This window comes from Aotus nancymaae, unplaced genomic scaffold (assembly GCF_030222135.1).
Source record: "Aotus nancymaae isolate 86718 unplaced genomic scaffold, 86718_ANA_hifiasm-v0.15.2.pri h1tg000006l, whole genome shotgun sequence".
In the NCBI taxonomy this organism is placed as follows: domain Eukaryota; kingdom Metazoa; phylum Chordata; class Mammalia; order Primates; family Aotidae; genus Aotus; species Aotus nancymaae.
The window spans coordinates 27,276,378-27,296,328 of record NW_026988417.1 but is presented as its reverse complement, the minus strand read 5'-3'; positions in this window follow the sequence as shown (position 1 = coordinate 27,296,328).

Genomic DNA, 19,951 nt, shown 5'->3' with positions numbered 1-19,951 from the left:
TGCTTCTTTCAGAAGCTCTTGTAAAGCAGGCCTGGTGGTGGTGAAATCTCTAAGTACTTGCTTGTTCGCAAAAGATTTTATTTTTCCTTCACTTGTAAAGCTTAGTTTGGCTGGATATGAAATTCTGGGTTGAAAGTTCTTTTCTTTAAGGATGTTGAATATTGGCCCCCACTCTTTTCTGGTTTGTAGGGTTTCTGCTGAGAGATCTGCTGTTAAGTCTTATAAGCTTCCCTTTCTGGGTAACCTGACCTTTCTCTCTGGCTGCCCTTAGTATTTTCTCCTTCATTTCAACCCTAATGAATCTGACGATTATGTGCCTTGGGGTTGGTCTTCTTGAGGAATATCTTTGTGGTGTTCTCTGTATTACCTGGAGTTGAATATTGTCCTGCCTTACTAGGTTGGGAAAGTTTTTCTGAATAATATCCTGAAGAGTATTTTCCAACTTGGATTCATTCTCTTCATCACATTCAGGTACACCTATCAAACGTAGATTAGGTCTTTTCACATAGTCCCATATTTCTTGGAGACTTTGCTCATTCCTTTTTATCCTTTTTTCTCTAATCTTGTCTTCTCGTTTTATTTCATTAAGTTGGTCTTCAACCTCTGATATCCTTTCTTCTGCTTGATCAATTTGACTGTTAAAACTTGTTCATACTTCTTGAAGTTCTCGTATTGTCTTTCTCAGCTCCATTAATTCACTTATATTCCTCTCTAAATTGTCTATTCTCGTTAGCTTTTCATCAAACCTTTTCTCAAAGTTCTTAGTTTGCATTGGGTTAGAACAAGTTCTTTTAATTCACAGAGATTTCTTATCATCCACCTTTTGAAGCCTACTTCTGTTAATGGAACACACTCGTTCTCCATCAGGCCTTGTTCCGTTGCTGATGAGGAACTGTGATCCCCTGTAGAGGGAGAGGCGTTCGATTTTGAGTATTCTCTGCCTTTTTAGGCTGGTTTCTTCCCTTCATTATAAATCTATCCATCTGTTGTCTTTGCAATTACTGACATTCTAATTAGGTCTCTGAGTGGACATCCAACTTGTTGATTCCCAGTGCTGAAATCTGAGCAATCCACTGTGCCAGCCAAAACAGCGGTGTTAAGACTGATGGTGCTTTTCTGCCCAGGAATCTCCGGTCTGGCTCCCTTCTTAAGTCCGTCCTTCAATCAGCCAAGTAGGCGACTCTGACTTCCCGGAGCTCCAAACGCCGGCGAAAAGGGGGCCCAGTCCCGCTCACTCTGCACCAAGAACTGCCGCACTGCCGAGGAGCCAGCAAAACCGCAGTGCCGGCCACAAGAGTCACGCTGCCAATCCGTGGGGCTCCTCTGCTGGGAATCTCCTGGTCAGTGAGCAACAAAAATTCATCTGAAAGTGTGGCATCCTCTCATTCTCTGCGCTTTTACTGGGAGCTACAATCCCAAGCTGCTAGTGATCAGCCATCTTGGATCTCTCTCCCAGCAACATTTTCCATGTCATTATTTAATTCCTGGGATGGTTTATAGTAAAATCGAGTGGAGGTAGTAATTCCTCCAATATGGGTACTAAGTATGCCTATTATTCTGGCCCCCATGATAAATGAAAGAATCGAGGTTCGAGTGTGGTATGGCCTGGGCAAGAAAAGACTCTGCAATTGAGAATTGGTATAAATGGTCATGGTGGGGACACTAGGAAGGAGAGGAGGTATATTTCTTCTGGGGTATTCTTTAGACAGCAGTAAGCTGAAGAACCACAAAGAATAAGCCTGGTGCTAGGCAGTTGAAGCCTAGAGTTAAGGTAACTCAGTCTCAGCATAGAGAAGCATTGGAGTTGTTAGTAAAGTTCACACAAGCAAATTGGAGGCAGATGAAATTTGGAGGTAGATTGGTGACCAAAAAACCTGTAAGGCCTGTATGATTTGAGGGTGGCTTAGTTGTGTCTCATAGGTATGGAACTAGAACTGGGATATAATGGTTTGAAGTGTAGTGGGAGGCACATCCAACAGTCAGTTGGATTGTTGGAGGAGGCCTCATGCATTCCTGTGAGGGTGGTGTTAAATACATTAAGCAGATGGGAGTGTGTGTGAAGGGTCTCATGTAGCTTAGAAAGGTCCAGGTCTTTGTAGGGACTGGGATTACTTTGTGGTTTGCCTAAGCTAGAGATTACTTCCTGGAGACAATGTTCCTGTGCCTGATCTTGAACTCTGCACACATCTGAAGTCCTGACGTGGGTAAAATATGTCCAGCAGGTGGTGGTTTCCTTAACAGCTGGGCAATTAGGCCCAGTTATTGTTCCTGTACAATATGTGTGTGAGTTGTATGTGCACAGGGAAGCAGATGTATAGCAATTTTGGTGCATATAAGTATAGAATATACAGAAGGCTGGTAGACCTAATCCTTAAGACCAACTGAGAGTGGACTTATTTCCTGTCTAATATTGTTCCAGTTGTAATCCCTTTGGGTGCATTTGCAGGTGAAATATGAGTGAAGCAGGGAACAGGCAGCAAGGAGGATAATGAGAACAACAAGAGAGGTTATAGTAGAAGAGTGATAATACCAGAGAGAGAGAGAGGAGGAGAGCTATTAGAGGTATAATTAGTCAGAAAGCCATGGATATGGAGAGTCTATGGGATGTAGGCCAAGACTTAGGGGTGACCACATAGAGTCTGGTTGCAAATAGTAAAGTTAAGAGAGATATTCCTGTGAATGCTAGGATGTAAATTAAACTCATGTGTGGTTTGTGAATCATGAGTCAGAGATTTTCCTGGGGATTTCATTGGAAGAGCAACCATAGATCTTCTAATGGCTCACAGGTGTATGAAGAGCAGCTTCCTGGAACCTCAGATGGTGGATAAAAGGGCCCCTGGTCTTCTTAAGGAGGAGTCCGAGGTTTTAACCAAGTGTGATAGATCCATGAGTCAATTCCCACCACCTTCACTGCCATTGAGGTAGACAGAATGACCGAAAATGGTCCTTCCCAAGATGGACCTATAGAGGGAGAGTTGGAGGGGAGAGATGTGACAAGTACTAAATCTCCAGGGCAGAATAACTATTTCCCTTTTTCCCTATAGTATCCTTCAGGTAAGATCTTAAATGTCTGTTGGTACTTAGACAAGGATGTTACATCTTTTATTGAATCTGCTGCTTCTTTGTCTAACATGAGATCATTGATAATAAAGGGTCATCCGTAAAGCATCTCATAGGAACTGAGTCCTACTTTCTGAGGAGAGTTTGGAGCCCTTAAGAATGCTCCAAGAGTGGGCCATGAGAGGTGAGTTTCCTGCGCCAGTTTCTTTAAGTGTATCTTAAGAATTTCATTCATTTTTTCCACTTTTCCTGAGGAAGGAGACTGCAAAGCACAGTGGAGATGATACTGTATTCCTAATGCTTTGGATATTCTTTGGATTACTGCAGCTCTTAAGGCAGGGCCGTTATCACCTTGAAGTCAGTGAGGGAGTCCGAATCTAGGGATAATTTCATTAATCAGTACTCTTATTACCTCTTGGGTTTTTTTCTGTCCTACAAGAGAAAACCTCGACCCAGTTTGTGTAGGTATCTACACATACTATCAGGCGTTGATATCCTTGGGATCTAGGCATATGGGTAAAGTCCATTTGCCAGTCCTCACCTGGGTAATGACCTGCTCACTGTTCCCCAGGAGGAATTTTGCGATGTGCCAGAGGATTGTTTTTCTGGCATATTTGTTGGATAGTTTTGGAGAGACTTTTTCTGTAAATATAGATTTGGCCATTTGATATGTATTTTCTTTACTCATATGGAATGTTTGATATAGGGTTTTAAGTACTTCCCATTGGCTGGCAGGAGGTAGAAGTTATTTTCCCCCATCAGTAGCTAGTCATCCTGGAGGAAGAAGCTTATGGCCCTGGGAGTTGCCCATTCTATCTCTTCTGATGAGTATTGAGGTCTAGTCTCCTGGAGAGAGTTTTTCCATATTAAAAGTCTTTCTATAAAATCTTGTTTAGCTTCATTTTTTGCCTCTAGGTCAGCTCAGTGATTGCCCTCTGCCTCCTTTTCATCTACTTTCTGGTGACCTCAGCAGTGTTATACTGTAACCTCTCTGGGTTGTTGGACTGCTTGTAATAAGTCTAAAATTTCCTTATGATATTTAATGGGAGTTCCTGCCAAGGTTAAGAACTCTCTTTCCTTCCATATAGCACCATGAATGTGGAGAACCAGGTAAGCATATTTGGAATCTGTGTATATTTTATTCTCTTTCCTTTTCCTAATTTTAGAGTTTGATTGAGGGCTACTAGTTCTGCCAGTTGGACACTAGTTGTTGGAGGAAGGGGATTGCTTTCAAGCACCATCTGATCACTGACTAGAATATCCTGCCTTCTGAACTCCATTTTCTATCAATGAGCTTCCTTCAGTGTATAGGTTAAGGTCAGGATCAGGAGTTTCTAAGGGATCTTCTCAGGCCACATAGTTTTGGGCAATGACCTGCTGACAGTCAGGTTCTGTCTGACCCACCTTTGGGAAGAAAAGTAGCAGGATTGAGGGCTTCACATGTGTGCAGCTGAAGTACAGGCTCTGTGAGCATTAAGGCCTGATATTTGAGTAAGTGGTTGACAGACAGCCATAAGCCTCCTTTAAAGCCAGAATTCCAGCTACATCATGTGAAGTCTATATGGTTAGATCTCCTCCCTGCACTATTTTAACGGCTTCTGAGACCAATATAGCCACTGCGGCTACTACCTACAAGAAGTGTGGACAGCCTTTTGCTACTGCATCAATTTCTTTACTTCGGTATGCCACTAGTTGTGGCATGGTCCCCCAAGTTTGGGTTAGACCCCCCAGTGCCACTCCAGACTTTTCTGTAACATTTAAGAAAAAGTTGTTCCCTGTAGAAAGGCTTAGAGCTGGAGCCTGCAGTAATGCCTGCTTTAGGGTCTGGAAGGCTGCCTTGGACATAGGGTCCAATTGTATCAGATGGGTGTTAGCCTTTTGGGTTTTCTTCATCAGAGTGTATAGGGGTTTGGCTATTTTGCCATATCTGGGAATCCACAATCGGCAGAAACCAGTTATTCCTAAAAATCCCCATAGTTGTCTTAAGGTTTTTGAATGGCAGAAGGCTAATATGGGTTGGAGACGCTCTTCCTTAAGGGCCCTAGTGCCTTTGGACAAGACAAGTCCTAAGTATTTTACCTGTTGCCTTCAAAGTTGGGCTTTTGATTTGGAAACCTTATACCCAGGTGATCAGAAAGTTTAGGAGGTCCTGGGTGGCCCAGTGCTGACACTGCGTTTCAGAGTTAGCAGTTAAAAGTAAGTCATCCATGCATTGGAGGACCAGGGTACCTGGGTGTGAAAAATAACTAAAGTCCTGAGTTAAAGCCTGGTCAAACAGGTAGGGGCTCTCTCAAAAGCCCTGGGGTAACACTGTTCAGGTGAACTGAGAATTCTGGTCTGAAGGGTCTTCAAAGGCAAACAGAAACTAGGAGTCACTATGTAATGGAACACAGAAAAAGTCATCCTTCAGGTCCAGGACTGTAAACCATTGTGCCTCTCCTGGTATTTGAGAGAGTAAGGTGTAAGTGTTGGGTACATTTAATTGGCTACCTCAGGCCCTGGGTATAAAGGGATCACAGCTTCATTGATAAGCCTGAGATCTTGCACCAGCCTCCATTTCCTATTAGATTTTTGTACTCCTAAAATTGGAGTGTTACAAGGGCTGTTACAGGACCCTACTAGACCCTGAGCTTTTAAATTTTTTTACAATATCCTGTAGCCCCTTTTTGGCCTCCAGTCTTAGGGTGTACTGTCTTTGGTAAAGAAAAGAAGTGGAATCCTTCAGCTTTATTTGAATTTGGCAGGCATTGGTTGCCTATCCAAATTGTCCTTCCATTGCCCAAACCTCAGGATTAATCCCTTCTTCAAATAATGGGCAGCCAAGAGGGATCTTTTCCCTGATGTTCATATAGATAATTGTTCCAGTTTTGGCTAACATGTCCTGCCCTAGTAAGGGAGTGGGACTTTTGGGCATGATGAGGAAGGCGTGGGAGAAGAACACAGCTCCCCAGTTACAGCTTAGGGGCTGGGAGAAATATCGGGAGTCTGATTGTCCTAGGACTCCTTGGATAGTTACAGACTTGGAGGACAACTGTCAGGACAGGAGAGCAAAACCGAGAAGGCCACACTACTGTCCAGGACAAGATCTATCTCCTGGCCCTCTATGGCTAGCTATACCAGGGCTCAGTGAGGGTGATGGCCTGGGCCTGGCACTTGTCCCAGGCACCCTCAGTCCTGCTGTTGGGTCATCTAGTTGGCTACCTCAGGCCCTAGGAACCTTCATCCCCTGGGACAGTGTGCCTTCCAGTGATCCCGTTGGCACAGTGGGCAAGGACAAGGAGGTGGTCCATTCCTCTGGGGACAATCTCTCTTAAAGTGTCCTGGTAGGCTGTGGTGGTAGCAAGCTCTGCCAGATTGGGGGCTAACCCAAGCCTTTTCCCTTTCCAAGCCTCTTAGGTCTGCCTACCTGAGGGCCGTGACTAGGGCTGCGGCCTTTTTCTTGTCCCTCCTGTTCCTTTAAACCTGTTCCTTCTGATCTCTATTATAAAACACCTAGGTTGCTAGATTTAGTAATGATTCTAGAGTCTGTTCTGGCCCTGGGGCCAGCTTTTGGAGCTTTCTTCTAATGTCTGCTGCTGATTATGTAATAAATTTGTCTTTTGGTATTAGCTGCCCCTTGATGGAGTCTGGCGACAAGGGAGTATATTTTCTCAAGACCTCCCATAGTCACTAAAAGAAGGCTGTTGGGTTTCTTCCTTTCCCTGGGTTATGGTGGATAACATTGAGTAGTTCATGGATTTCTTCCTGGTCTGTCTTAATCCCTTGAATGTGCAGGTCAATAGGTGCCTAAAATTCCAGTTCCCATGTTTGGAGTCAGAATCCCAGTGAGGGTCTGTATTAGGGATGGCATGTTGAAGGGAATCTTTCCCTTTCCTATGGCATCATTTTGTCATTCACTTGATTAAAGTACCAATTTTTCTCACATTGTTTCTTTCATAATATGTGTAATATTTCTTAAAATGTCACTGAACATTGACTTGGGTTAAATTTTCAATTTGAATACATTCTTTTTTTCCCTCCAAATAAATATTAAATATGCAAACACAGAGATATGCACATAAACTTTTTGCATTGTGCAAATAAAAATAATTACATTTATGATTTATTTCAGTAGATCAAATTATACAAAATTAATCAAAATGTTTTGACTTGTTTACATTCTTATTTTGTTCATGATTATGACCTTTTAATACCTCAACAAACAAGTCATATAAAATCAAGAATAAAATTGTGGGTGCATATGATAATAAAATAAGAGCCAATAAATTATTTTAGATAATATTCTATGCACAGAACATTATCACAGATTCAGCGGGAATACAAAATTACTATAAAAATGGTCCTTCCCATAGTAAGCATAAAATCTGAGGAGAGAGATATTCACAGGTGAAATATTATGAAAATAATAGCTGACAGAATTTAATTGTTAAATTGTTTGGTTTGTATCTATAAATAGTGAAGGAATTGAACATCATCTTCATGGGAAAATCTCTCCAACTAGATTTAACAAATTTGCATAAGAAGAACAATAATAATGAATTTTTAGTGCAGTAATGTCAATGCTACTGTTCACATTCATGTGAATATTTTCTATTATAAAATGACTTTCTTAAGTATAAATATCAGAAGAAAATGAAGCAAATTTATATTTGATTTGAAGCATTAAAAAACTGTAAGATCAACTTTTATACTATATAACCTATATCCCAGATATATTATGGCAGAATTTTAAAAATCTGTAATTTGGAAATGATAAATTATTGTCAATAACCATGCTCATAATACTCTAAGCTTTGTTTTACATACAGCAAGCTTGAATTTATAGAAAATTTGCATAAATCTGTATTTGGCAGGGTTCTCTAGAGGAACAGAACTAATAGAATAGATGTATTTGTAAATCAGAGTTTATTAAGGAGAACTGACTAACATGATTACATGATGAGGTTCCACAATAGGTCATCTGTAAGCTTAGGAGCAAGCATTAGAAATGGGTTTATAACATTGGGAAGAATCCACACAAAGCCAATGGCTCACTCAGCAAGGCTAGTTTTCTTCCTAAAGAAAGGGTGCAACTTGCCGGCAGTCTTACCATGAGAGCACACCTGAACAAAGGAGACGGAGACATTTATAACTCTCAAAACCTGATGCAATTGCCCTACTGTTGTGTCCAGTTTCCACTGGCCAGAATGAGACCTCACATTCTGTGCTTGATCTGATTGGCTAAAAACTTGAAAACTTCTTGAATAGATAAGGGGGAAAGAAGACAAGGAAGAAGACAAGGAAGAAGAGGAAGCTAGACAGGAGAAGGTCAGGAGGGTTTCCAAATAAGGAATGGCATGCACCAGGGTCTGGAGCTTGTCCAGTTTTGTTCAGACATGCCAGAATGAGTCCAGGTAGCTGATTTAAGATGTAGCTGATTTAGAGAGCATATATACATGGTATATGTTTATGCTAATAGTGGATAGTGGCCATAGAGCAAGATATTGTAACTCCTTATAATGTAGTCTAAGATACAACTTTGAAGAACTTTCCCATCTCTCACAGCAAGGAAGCCAGTCCAAGTCCCAAGATTGAAGAACTTGGACTCAGATGTTCAAGGGCAGAAAGCATCCAACATGGGAAAAAGATGTAGGACAGAAGCCTAAACCAGTTTAATCTTTCCATGTTCTACTGCCTGCTTTTATTCTGGTAATGCTGAAAGCTGATTAGATGATGTCCTCCCAGATTGAGGGTGGGTCTGCCTTTCCCAGTCCACTGACTCACATGTTAAGTCATTTGACAACACCCTCACAGACACATCCAGGAAGAATACTTTGCATCCTTCAATCCAATCAAGTTGACATTCAATATTAACCATCACAAAACTCATGCACCCATGTCTGTTTATTCCAACCTCTACTAACGCCTTTTGTTTTATAAAAAACTTGTAAGTTTATAGATACTAAGAAAACCCCTTCCTCAAATTGTAAAAATTGAGTCAGAAGTCAATAAAGTAATGATGTATATACCTCCATCAGGAAAGGACAAAAAGGAAAGAAGAAGGAATGAGGGAAATATAGATAAAAAATATAAATATATATGAAATATAAATATATATGAAATATGAATAAATGAAAGGACACATAATGCACCTATTAATTTGATTCCAAATACATGAGTTGAGATGATTTTAACCAAATTCTATTCCACATTCATGCTTCCAGAATATCAGGATGAAAAAAATCTTCAAATATTTAGGTGACTCAGACATTTTTCTGTGACCTCTTTGATTTTTATCTGCACCAATGTGATCAATGTGACCTCATCAATCTACAGAGTTTTGATACCATATATATGGTAGGCACTCTCAAAGATCTATTTCTTGCAAAAGTCACACATACCTCTACAAATATCTTCATGTCCCCTCTTTAATAAGTGATGAGAGAGGAGAATAGATCTTATAAATCATCTACTACTCTTTTGATATGTTAATTAGCTTGATTTAATAATTCAATTCCATAAATATGTGCAAGTTTTGTCAATTAAAAATAAAAACATTGTATATCTATAGCTACAGTTCTAACCAATAGCCAAGTCATCCAGACAACAAAAAAATATCAAATACTCAAAAGTTAGCTCAGTTTGGAGCCCTATCAAGTCTGGATAAAAGTGATAGTATATCCATAAGATGGATGTTTCTCTCACAATTTCTGGATTTATTCTGCCCCTGCCAGGAGTTTTCTGTATTGAGTATCTATAAAGAAAACATCTTTCATCTTACCAGTGTGATTCTAAGGTTACTTTTTTCAGAGATGTTGTATAAGTATATTGAAAGCCAAAGGAATCCAATCATCTTTTTAACACATTTTTCTTTCAGGAATATATTTTCCCTTCTTCACTTTGAAGAATTCTAAATCATCTTTAAGAATCCTCTTGAAAATGACCAAATGCTTGAACTATTTCTGACTTGAATTATCATCCCTGTCTTCTACCATTTTTTACATCTTCGATGGTACTTATGTTATTTTATATTTCAGTATGAATTCAAAATGTCAGATGAGTTTACCCCATTCTCTCATATTTAAACCTAATCCATTTAAATCGTCCCATTGAAACAATCATGCCTTAAGCTACCAAAATTTTGATCTCATACATGTCTCAAATTCTGCAGGTGGTCTTCTCTCTCTGTTCAGTGCTGTTTCAAAGAAGTGATATATAGCTTATTTTGCTTTATCTCCACACAATCAAAAATAAAATAAAAATATGTACATGTTTTTGAAATAAAACCAGTCCATACAGTAGAATTTAAGAATGTTGGCCTGGACAACATAGTGAAACCTCATCCCTACAAAATATACATAAATTAGCCAGGAGTGGTAGTGCATGCCTGTAGTTCCAGCTACGTGGTGCATGCTTGTAGTTCCAGCTACCTGGGGGACTGGGCTTGAGCCCAGAAGGTAGACATTGCAGTAAGTCAAGATCACCACTGCACTCCAGCCTGGATTATAGAGTGAGAGACTGTCTCAAAAAAATATATATATATGTTTTGCAGAAATTGGAAGATGGGTATATTTATATTACAGCAACACACTTTAAAGTAAAATATTAAGAAATATCCTGTTCATAAGTCTTTCGACAAAATTGCTAGTTAAAATTTATTTCCTGATCATGTTCCCCAGGTCTCCAGACTTTAAATTCAAGCCATATCCATGGTTTAATTAATCTAATCCCATTCCCTTTCCTCTTTCTCCAGGTTCTCCAACCTCAAATTTATAATTCTCTGGTTATCCATTTTTTAATTTATTTCCAAATAATATTTTTTGGATCTCAATATCCAGATTCAGGGGGAGTTGGCAAGATACTTACTTTTCTAAAAAGACAGGTTACTACCTAAAAAAATTCTGATGCTAGGTAAAAATGTAATATATACTTTTGACCTTATTGTAATTAGTTATTTGAGCTTCTCTCTTCATACCTTTATTAGAGATAACCAATGATTTTCTTACTGTAGAACTTTTCATTTATCTGTATCCACCTATGTATATACATATATATATGTATCTTCTGTGAAAGACACACATATATATATATATTATAATCATCTTACAAGTTTCTGATATTATCCTTATAAAAACTGTCAAAATCAATCTGGCTTTTATTTATTAGTAAAAAGTAATTATTAAAATGCAGTGAACTAGGTCTTCTTTACAACATAAATTGCGATTTATAGATTTTATCTGCCCCATTTCCAGGCAAATGCTTCAACTGCTTTGAAATTGCCTGTGTTTAAAGTTATCTAATAATAGAATAAATAAGCAAGGGAATTTTAAATTTATCAGTCTAAAATTACCATTATTGATAAAATAATCTGAGAATTGGAAAGAAGACAAGCTGTAGGATAAAGAGTAGAGGAGAAATTTAAAATGACTTGAGATGTTTTGAGTTTTAATAGGGGTGATGGTTAAATGTAAATGAAGCTATATTTTGAGCCACAAACCTGGAGTTTAATACTAGTCCTAATTTATAAAACCTTACAAAAATTATTTTCTATTATTTATATTCCTGAAACATGACACAGGATTTGTAGCAATTTACAGTGACATACATGATGAATGAAAAAAATATATTTAAAAAATTAAAATAAATGGTAGTGTTTCATTTCACTCTAAGCTTCCTCAAAGTTAAGACCAAAGCAGGAAATTTTCTTGTTATATACTTCCCAATTTTAGACAGCACCTCAAGTTCCAGTTGCTTTCAAAAGACAAATCTAACAAATTCCCTAATATCAGTCTCTGAACCTGTTTTCTCACTTGCATAGTGGATCTAGTAAATACTCACTATCAAGACCCTTAGCAGCTGTTGATGACAACAGTTAGGACAATTAGAATGTGGCCTGCTAGTGATAATTCTTCTGTCCCAATGAACATACAGAGTTGTATCCTCAGTGGCTATGTTATGACCTTTCTTTCTTTTTCTTTCTTTCTCTTCCTTTCTTTTTCTTTTTTCTTTCTTTCTTTCTTTCCCTTTCTTTCTCTTTCTTTCCTCTTCCTCTTTCTCTTTCTTTCTTTTTCTTTCTCTCTCTTTCTCTTTTCTTTCTTTCTTTCTCTCTTTCTCTTTCTTTCTTTCTCTATTTCTTTCTCTCTCTCTTTCTTTCCTTCCTTCTTTCTTTCCTTTTATTTTTTTGAGATGGAGTCTCACTCTGTTGCCCAGGGTAGAGTGCAGTGGCATAATTTCGGCTCACTGAAACCTCCGCCTCCTGGGTTCAAGTGATTCTTCTGCCTTAGCCCCCTAAGTAGTTGGGACTACAGGCACATACCACCATACATGACTGACTTTTTGTATTTTTAGAAGAGATGGGGTTTCACCATGTTAGCCAGGATAGTCTTAATGTCCTGAGACCATGATTCATCCTCCTTGGCCTCCCAAAGTGCTGTGATTACAGGTGTGAGCCACTGCGCTTGGCCCACCTGTCGAATTTTGGTCCTGGAACATGGATCATGAGTAGGTGAACTAGATCCTCATTAATGGGCATGTGATATTTGGAATTACAGATACCAAAAACAGGGGAATGCTGGAACTGAATTTTATTAATAGGAGCTGCTTGGAGGGGTCAGCAGATTTTTCTGAAATTGTCTAGCTCTATTTCTTAAGTTCTTTTTTTCACTTCTGTGGGGTACATCATCTCCTTCCTGTGAATTCAAACTGCTATGGAACCCTAGCTAAATTCAGTACAATATAACATTTGGGCAAATATAAGCATACATATATGAGCTTTTAGAAGTGGTAGACCAAGCAACGTTTTCAACATTGTCAACAGAGTTAGGTGATTTAATTTCTATAGAATATTAGAGAGATATTTGTTTTTCTTTTCTTTGAGCTAAATAGACTATATATATTCTAAATCAACAGAGTTTTTTGAGAAACTGTAATTACCAGTGAGTACAGAAACAGAGCAGTTCCATGGACATAAGTTTGGTGCCCATAAGAGGAAACCAGCATTAATGAAGTGTGTTTATGAAAATCTTATTAGTTGGAGCATTTAAAACAAAACAGTTAAGAGGCTTTTATATCATTAACCAACCACAATCACTCATAATATCACTCTGAGGCTTTAATGAAAATAGTTCTGTAATCTCAGTTCAGATGAAAGCAGCAACAACTCTGAAAGCCTTAATAGTTTTAAATTAGTACTTCACTTATGAGAAGCTCTGCTAAGATATTGATCTCAGCTGAGAAAAAAAGATTTATGCTCAATGATATTAATTACAGCATTATTTATTAAAAGAAAAAGTGAAATTTCCAAAGTCAAAGTTAGAATTATTTAAAATGTAATATTTAAGTAAATTGTGGTGAATACATATAAAAAACCAACACAAAACTTTAAAGTGCAATGATATGAGGAAATGCTGACATAATGTTGGGTGAAAAGACAGTTTAAAAATATGCATATTCTTCATATTTATATTATTTTAAAATTTACATAGCATAGAATAATTGAAGAGTTTTCTACCTTAATGTCAGCTCCTGGAATGATCAACAAACTTCTACTGTTGAAACAGTGGTCATTAAACACTTTCTTCTCTTCTGTAATTAGCTACCCTAGTCTCCTTCAAGAAATTCTCCCAAATGAAAATTTTATTAAAAAATCAAATTATAGGAGTAAAAAATCACAACGTAATCCAGTTTGGAAAAAATATATAAATATATGAATATACAGTATAGACAAGCAAATGAACACAACAAAGAGTAGAGAAATTTACAGCAAATTACAACCTATTACCTTTCGAGAAGGAAGAGTATGGATGGGAGCTGAGACCATCTATGCTTTACTTTGTGATAATCTCTACAGCCTCAGTCTTTGGTGACAAAACTAATATAAATATACATGACAACAAAAATTAAATAAAAAGTAGGAAATTATCAAAATGTATTATATGTCTATTTTACAATGTCAAAGTATTACCTTTTTAAAGGTAATTTTTATATTTCTTTTTCGTGTGTGTGTGTGTTTAAAAGATATCTCAAAGTATTACCTTTTTAAAGGTAATTTTCATTTTTAATTTCTGTGTGTGTATGTGTTTTAAAGATATAATATCCTTTGTTTCCTATAGGAACTATGTTATTTTCAGTCTCCAAAAGCCAAAAAATGTTTGGAAATGCATTTGAATTGTTGAAATGTGCCAGTGTTAAAGCTGAATATTAAGCTTAACTTATTTCTTAATAACCTTTGCTTGGGATACCTATGAGACATCAAAATGTCATTGAAAAGCTCTTCAATACATTACTGCAGCAAGTAGCCTCTGAATGTTTGGATTGGCTTGCAATTCTCAGGAATTTCATCTGTGGCTTTTGCAAGATACATATGAGTGGAGATTTGTCATAATCTGCTTTGTTTGTTCAAGTCCTGGGAGGTAATCCCAATTGGAATTTTATCAAAAATAACTGTATGGCAATAACAATAATCCTTCTGCATCTAGTTTAGTTTTCTGTTTTATTTTACTAATGAATACTCTGGAGAAATATGGGTATTTTTACAGAACAAATTAACCTTAGAGCACAGCTACTTATAATGTTAATTTTACTGGACACCTACAAAGCAGTATAAATTTAAATACAGTTTAATCGACCCTTCCAGGCCTGATAGAAATCACATAGCTAGGGCATAAATATAATGATAATTAACCTAAAATGATGCTAAGATTTTCTTTAGATAAGTACTGATAAATGCCACATTTGGGATCCAAATTCCAAGCAAAAGAGAGCACAGGAATTGGACTATGACCCCATCCTATGTATCACTTGTGCAACAGTAGTTCAGAGGACGCTTTTACTGGCAAGGGAATCTGATTTTCAATGGCTGTGTTTTCAGCATATAATGACCGTGACTTGTTTAACAGAAGCACCATGATGGGAGCTGCATTTTGTTTCCCTCCTGCCTTCATTTCACTGCAGAATTAACAAAATATGACTCTCTGTCCTACTAATAGGGCAGCATGAAAACTAATTGGTATTCTCTGTTTTCAAATATTTGTATCCTCAAGCCTCTCTGACTAAAAAAAAGCCTGACAGAGTCTCTTCATTATCTCATTATGTTGTAATTATTGCATACTTAATTGCCAGGGCCTGAGAGTAATTCATTTATGTTGTGCATCAATATAAGCTTGTGCCTCTAGAACTAGATTTAACCAACTTTAAAAAACTCTAATTTAGAGCACAGTGTTATTTGTCTCCTGGTTATTCAACTCATGAATAATCTTTTTCTTTTCATTAAAAGAGGAAAAATTTAAATCAATATACTAACTATTCTAGCTTTCAAGGCTTTGTTGATATTTCTTTGCTATTTTCTTATATCAGACTCAGAAAATATCAAAAAGCATTTTCTGAAACTTTTGTGCACACCTATTCACATCTGCCATATTCAGGCTGGTATTCTGTTACTCTCATCCACCAAACTCTTCTGAAATTCACACGTTTCTTCTTATTGTTGACATAGTGACTATCACATTAGTTACTTCTTATTGTACAATTTTGGTCAATTTACTTCAATTCAATACAACAAAATCAAATAAAGAAGCATTTATTTCATAATTCCCAGCAGACTGATTTCTAAATGGTATATGCTAAATATATTTTATTGCATTGACTTTCTCAATGAGGTAAAAAGCTGTTTCCATTTTTATATGTCAGTATTTTTACATTTTCTTTAATTTTTCTACTTTTTAACTTATTTTCTAGTCAACGTATATAATCAATGGAACATATATCATAAATCTCTTAAGTACACAATATAATGATTTCCTCCCAAGATCTAGAAAGCTGAGAATATCATTAGAGATTCAAGTTCTTTCTCTTGTGCCATGTAAACCACCTGCCTTTTCTGTCTTTATTTTGTTCTCCAACCTTTCAAATCTTCAAATGTATTGTGTCTATTATATTTCTACCCAGTTTTCTACATATTTTGAATTCCTACAGCAGATATTTAAGCCAACTACTTCCCAAGGCAGTAGAGGAATCCAGAAAGAAAAATCTTACAAACAATAAAATGACAAGAACCAAAAACTCAAACAACAGCATTAAAACACATTATAACAAAATAAGGCTACTCTCAGACTTCCATGAAGTTACTTTCTGTTTCTCTTTGCCACCTTTGTCAAGCACTATCATTTCTTAATGGCTTCTCTCCTTCTAATGCACTCCTAAAAATCCATTCTTTATAGAATGATCTTTTGAAAATACAGATTTACAGATTATGTCATATTACTTTCTTTTTTCTTTTCTTTTCTTTTTTTTTTTTTTTTTTTGGAGATGGAGTCTCACTCTGTTACCAAGGCTGGAGTGCAGTGGTGCAAGGCTGGAGTGCAGTGGTGCAATTTCAGCTCACTGCAGCCACCATCTCCCAGGTTCAAGCAATTCTCCTGCCTCAGCCGCCCAAGTAGCTGGGATTACAGATGTCCACAACCACACCCTGTTAATTTTTGTATTTTCAGTAGAGACGGTGTCTCATCATGTTGGCCATACTGATCTGAATTCCTGACCTCAAATGATTGGCCTGCCTTGTCCTCCCAAAGTGCTGGGATTATAGGGGTGAGCCACCACACCTAGCCCTGTCATATTACTTTCTTGACCAAAACATTCTAATTGTTTCCCATGACATTTAGCATACAGTCCAAGCTCATTTTTCTGGCTTTTAAAACCAGGATCTAGCATTTACCTACCTTTACAACCATACGTCCCAACAGTTTCCTTCTAACCCAGTGTGGTGAAGCAATGTCGTGACTGTTTCTGTTCTTTTAACATTTCTAAATATCCCTGGACCATATTTAATTTTTGGAGTTGCATTTCTTACTAGCTATTTGGTTTATTTATTTATGTTTACATAAATATATATAATATATATATACACACATACGTATATACACATATATGTGTGTGTGTGTGTGTGTGTATATATATATATTTTAAGCTACTTAAGTTCTGAGATCTTTCCTGAAATGCTACTGTTTCCCCAATGTCTAGCAAAATTTTAGGCACTCTATAAATACTTTTGTAATGCACAAATACATGGAAGATTGATTGAGTGATACTATAGTCTAACTGGCAATTAAGTCATATCTACAACTTTTTGTTAATAAAAGTTGAAATTCAAGAATAGTGAAACAACTAACCTGCCATTAATTTGTAAGTTATGATATACTAATAGCCCATATTTAAGAAAATTATAGTCTATGCTGATTATATTCCATGCTTGCTAGTCACTTATGTTCTATGCTAGTCAAGCATAGAATATAAGTGGTAAGTAGCATATTTTAATATTTAAAATAATCTAATGAGTTAATAACTATTATTCTGCCCAATTTTAAGAGGAAAGTTAGACTTGTAAAGACAGCTTTTCAGTTATGTATTAAGCCAAGACTCTCAGACCTCAATGTGACTTTGGAGGCCTTGTATGTAACAACTATGTTGAATTTCTTTATTATTCTGAAAGGCTTTAGTAAGTGTAAGGCAGATCACCAGCTATCACAATGCTTCTGATATAATAACCTAGCTATTTCTTCACAAATTTCCAATGCCATCTTTATTACATACAAAAGTCCTATATAAATATTGATATGTTTCAGAACTTTCTGATCTGTTCTACTTATCTGTCTCTTTGTGTTTAAAGTAGTATTTCAATCACAGTAACTTTCTTAATCTTTTTTCAAAATTTGAAGAAGTCACATTTTAATTATCTTCTTCAAAATATGCATTATTCATTTTACCTGTTTATTCTGTAATGTAAACATTATTATTATTAAGCCAGTTACCAAGCCTAAATCTCATTGAGATTTTAACTTTAATTCTGTTACTTTTTTTAGCTTTATGAAATTCATATACTGTTGAGTTTTCCCTTCGATGGATTTAGGACAAATTATTTTAGGTAAGACTAAGTTGAAATTCTTTATCAACGTATTTAGTCTGTTTACAAAGTTTCTGTATAAAAGCTTCTTATAAAATCTTATGTAGTTTATTTTTACCTTTATCTTCTGTTATTGTGAAAGAAAACTTTTTCTATTCTGTTGTTGTATTTTCTATTTTATCAAATATATAAGCCATTTATATTTGTATTCTTTGTATTCTTATGTGGAGTGACAAACACAAGCTTAGTGCTTCTCTCAGCCTGACTAAACTTCAGACAGACTTCTTTCTGACTATATATCCTAAGCTTCTTTTTCTGAAAAGTTATTACAGATTCTTTTTTCCTGCCCTGCTGCGAAGTAATTTTTTTTTTTTTTTTTTTTGAGACAGTGTCTCACCCTATTGCCCAGGCTGGAGTACAGTGGGGCAATCTTAGTTCACTGCAGCCTCTGCCTCCTGGGTTCAAGCGATTCTCCTGCCTTAGCCTCCTGGGTAGCTGGGACTACAGGTGACTACCACCATGCCTGGCTAATTGTTTTGTATTTTTAGTAGAGATGGGTTTTACCAGGTTGGCCAGGCTGGTCTAGAACTCTTGACCTCAGATGCTCCACCCACCTTAGCCACCCAAAGTGCTGGGATTACAGGTGTGAGCCACCAGAGATAGAAATATTTTAAAAACTTTTTGAGAGTGTTACTTTCCAGAAATGGCTTTCTCAAAGACCAAACAACCAACCCTTTGTAATGTAAGCATCAAAGAAAATAGTATCCCTTTCTTTCCATTTCTGGGTCAACATAGGAGCCTAATTCTATTTTATCCACCTACTCTAAGTTGTAAAACTACCACCACCTATGATAAAGATCTGAGAAAGTTTACTTTTCCTTTGGTAAGGCCGATTAGCAAACACAGGTAGCTGACTGGCCCTTAATTCTTCAGTCCTTTGTGCTCAGCTGAATTGAACTTAGAATGACTTCTGGCTTTTCTCCTCTATTACAGTCTTCTTGAATAGGTTTCCTTGCCTGGTTAATGTGAAATTTTTGCTTTCACAAGGGCCAGTAATCTATTGCTGCATTCTTTTGTGTTTTTCTAAAGAAGATTCTCCCCCAAAATAATATTGATATTAGGTATTATCTTATACATAAAAGCTTATTGCTCTTAAATTGTCAAGAATCACAATCTGATATTATCAAGAGCTTACAAAAAATCATAAATATTAATGTATGGTGTATATTATTGCATTTTTTTCCGATTTGTGATTGACTCTACAGGAATAATAAGATATTTTTGAAATAATTTTGTATTAGAATCATGCTGGCTTCATGAATTGGATTTAGAAGCTTTTCTTCTAACATGTTTATTGTAGGTATTCTCAGTTTTATAGAAGTCATGCAAAATTATGCCCAGTACCATATTTTTTTTTATTGTGATTATTGTTAAAATTCACTGCATCTACTTGTTTTAATCTAGTTAACCCTCTCTTCTTATATCAGTTTTTACTGTTTAAATGTTCAAAAATATATTTATAAAAGTATTCAAATTAGTTAGTACAAATTTCTATATATTATTCTCTTACATTTTAAATTGATTTCATAATTGGAATGGCATTTATTTTGCCAATTATATAGTTGCAATTTTTTCCTCTTAATTGGCTTTATCATGTTTGTATTCATTTTACTGAATTTATGTTTGGCATCAATTCATAAATGAAATCAGTATTTTTGACTTCTAGTTATTGAATGCAAACTTTGGTCTTTATTTTTACCTCACTTCTGTATTCCTCAGCTTAATTTCTATATTTTATTATTGGTCTCTTGAATTGGAATTTGTTTTATAATCTTTATTGAAAATACTTCATTAATGGCTGTATTTTTTCAGAGAATATACTTGTCAATTACCTATTGCAAATTAGACACAAACTAAAAATGAATTAATCTCCCGATCAAAAAAATGTAGATTATAATTTGTTTAATGTAACAAAAATAAAGGTGATATATTTAAAAAAACTAAATTATTTGAAAA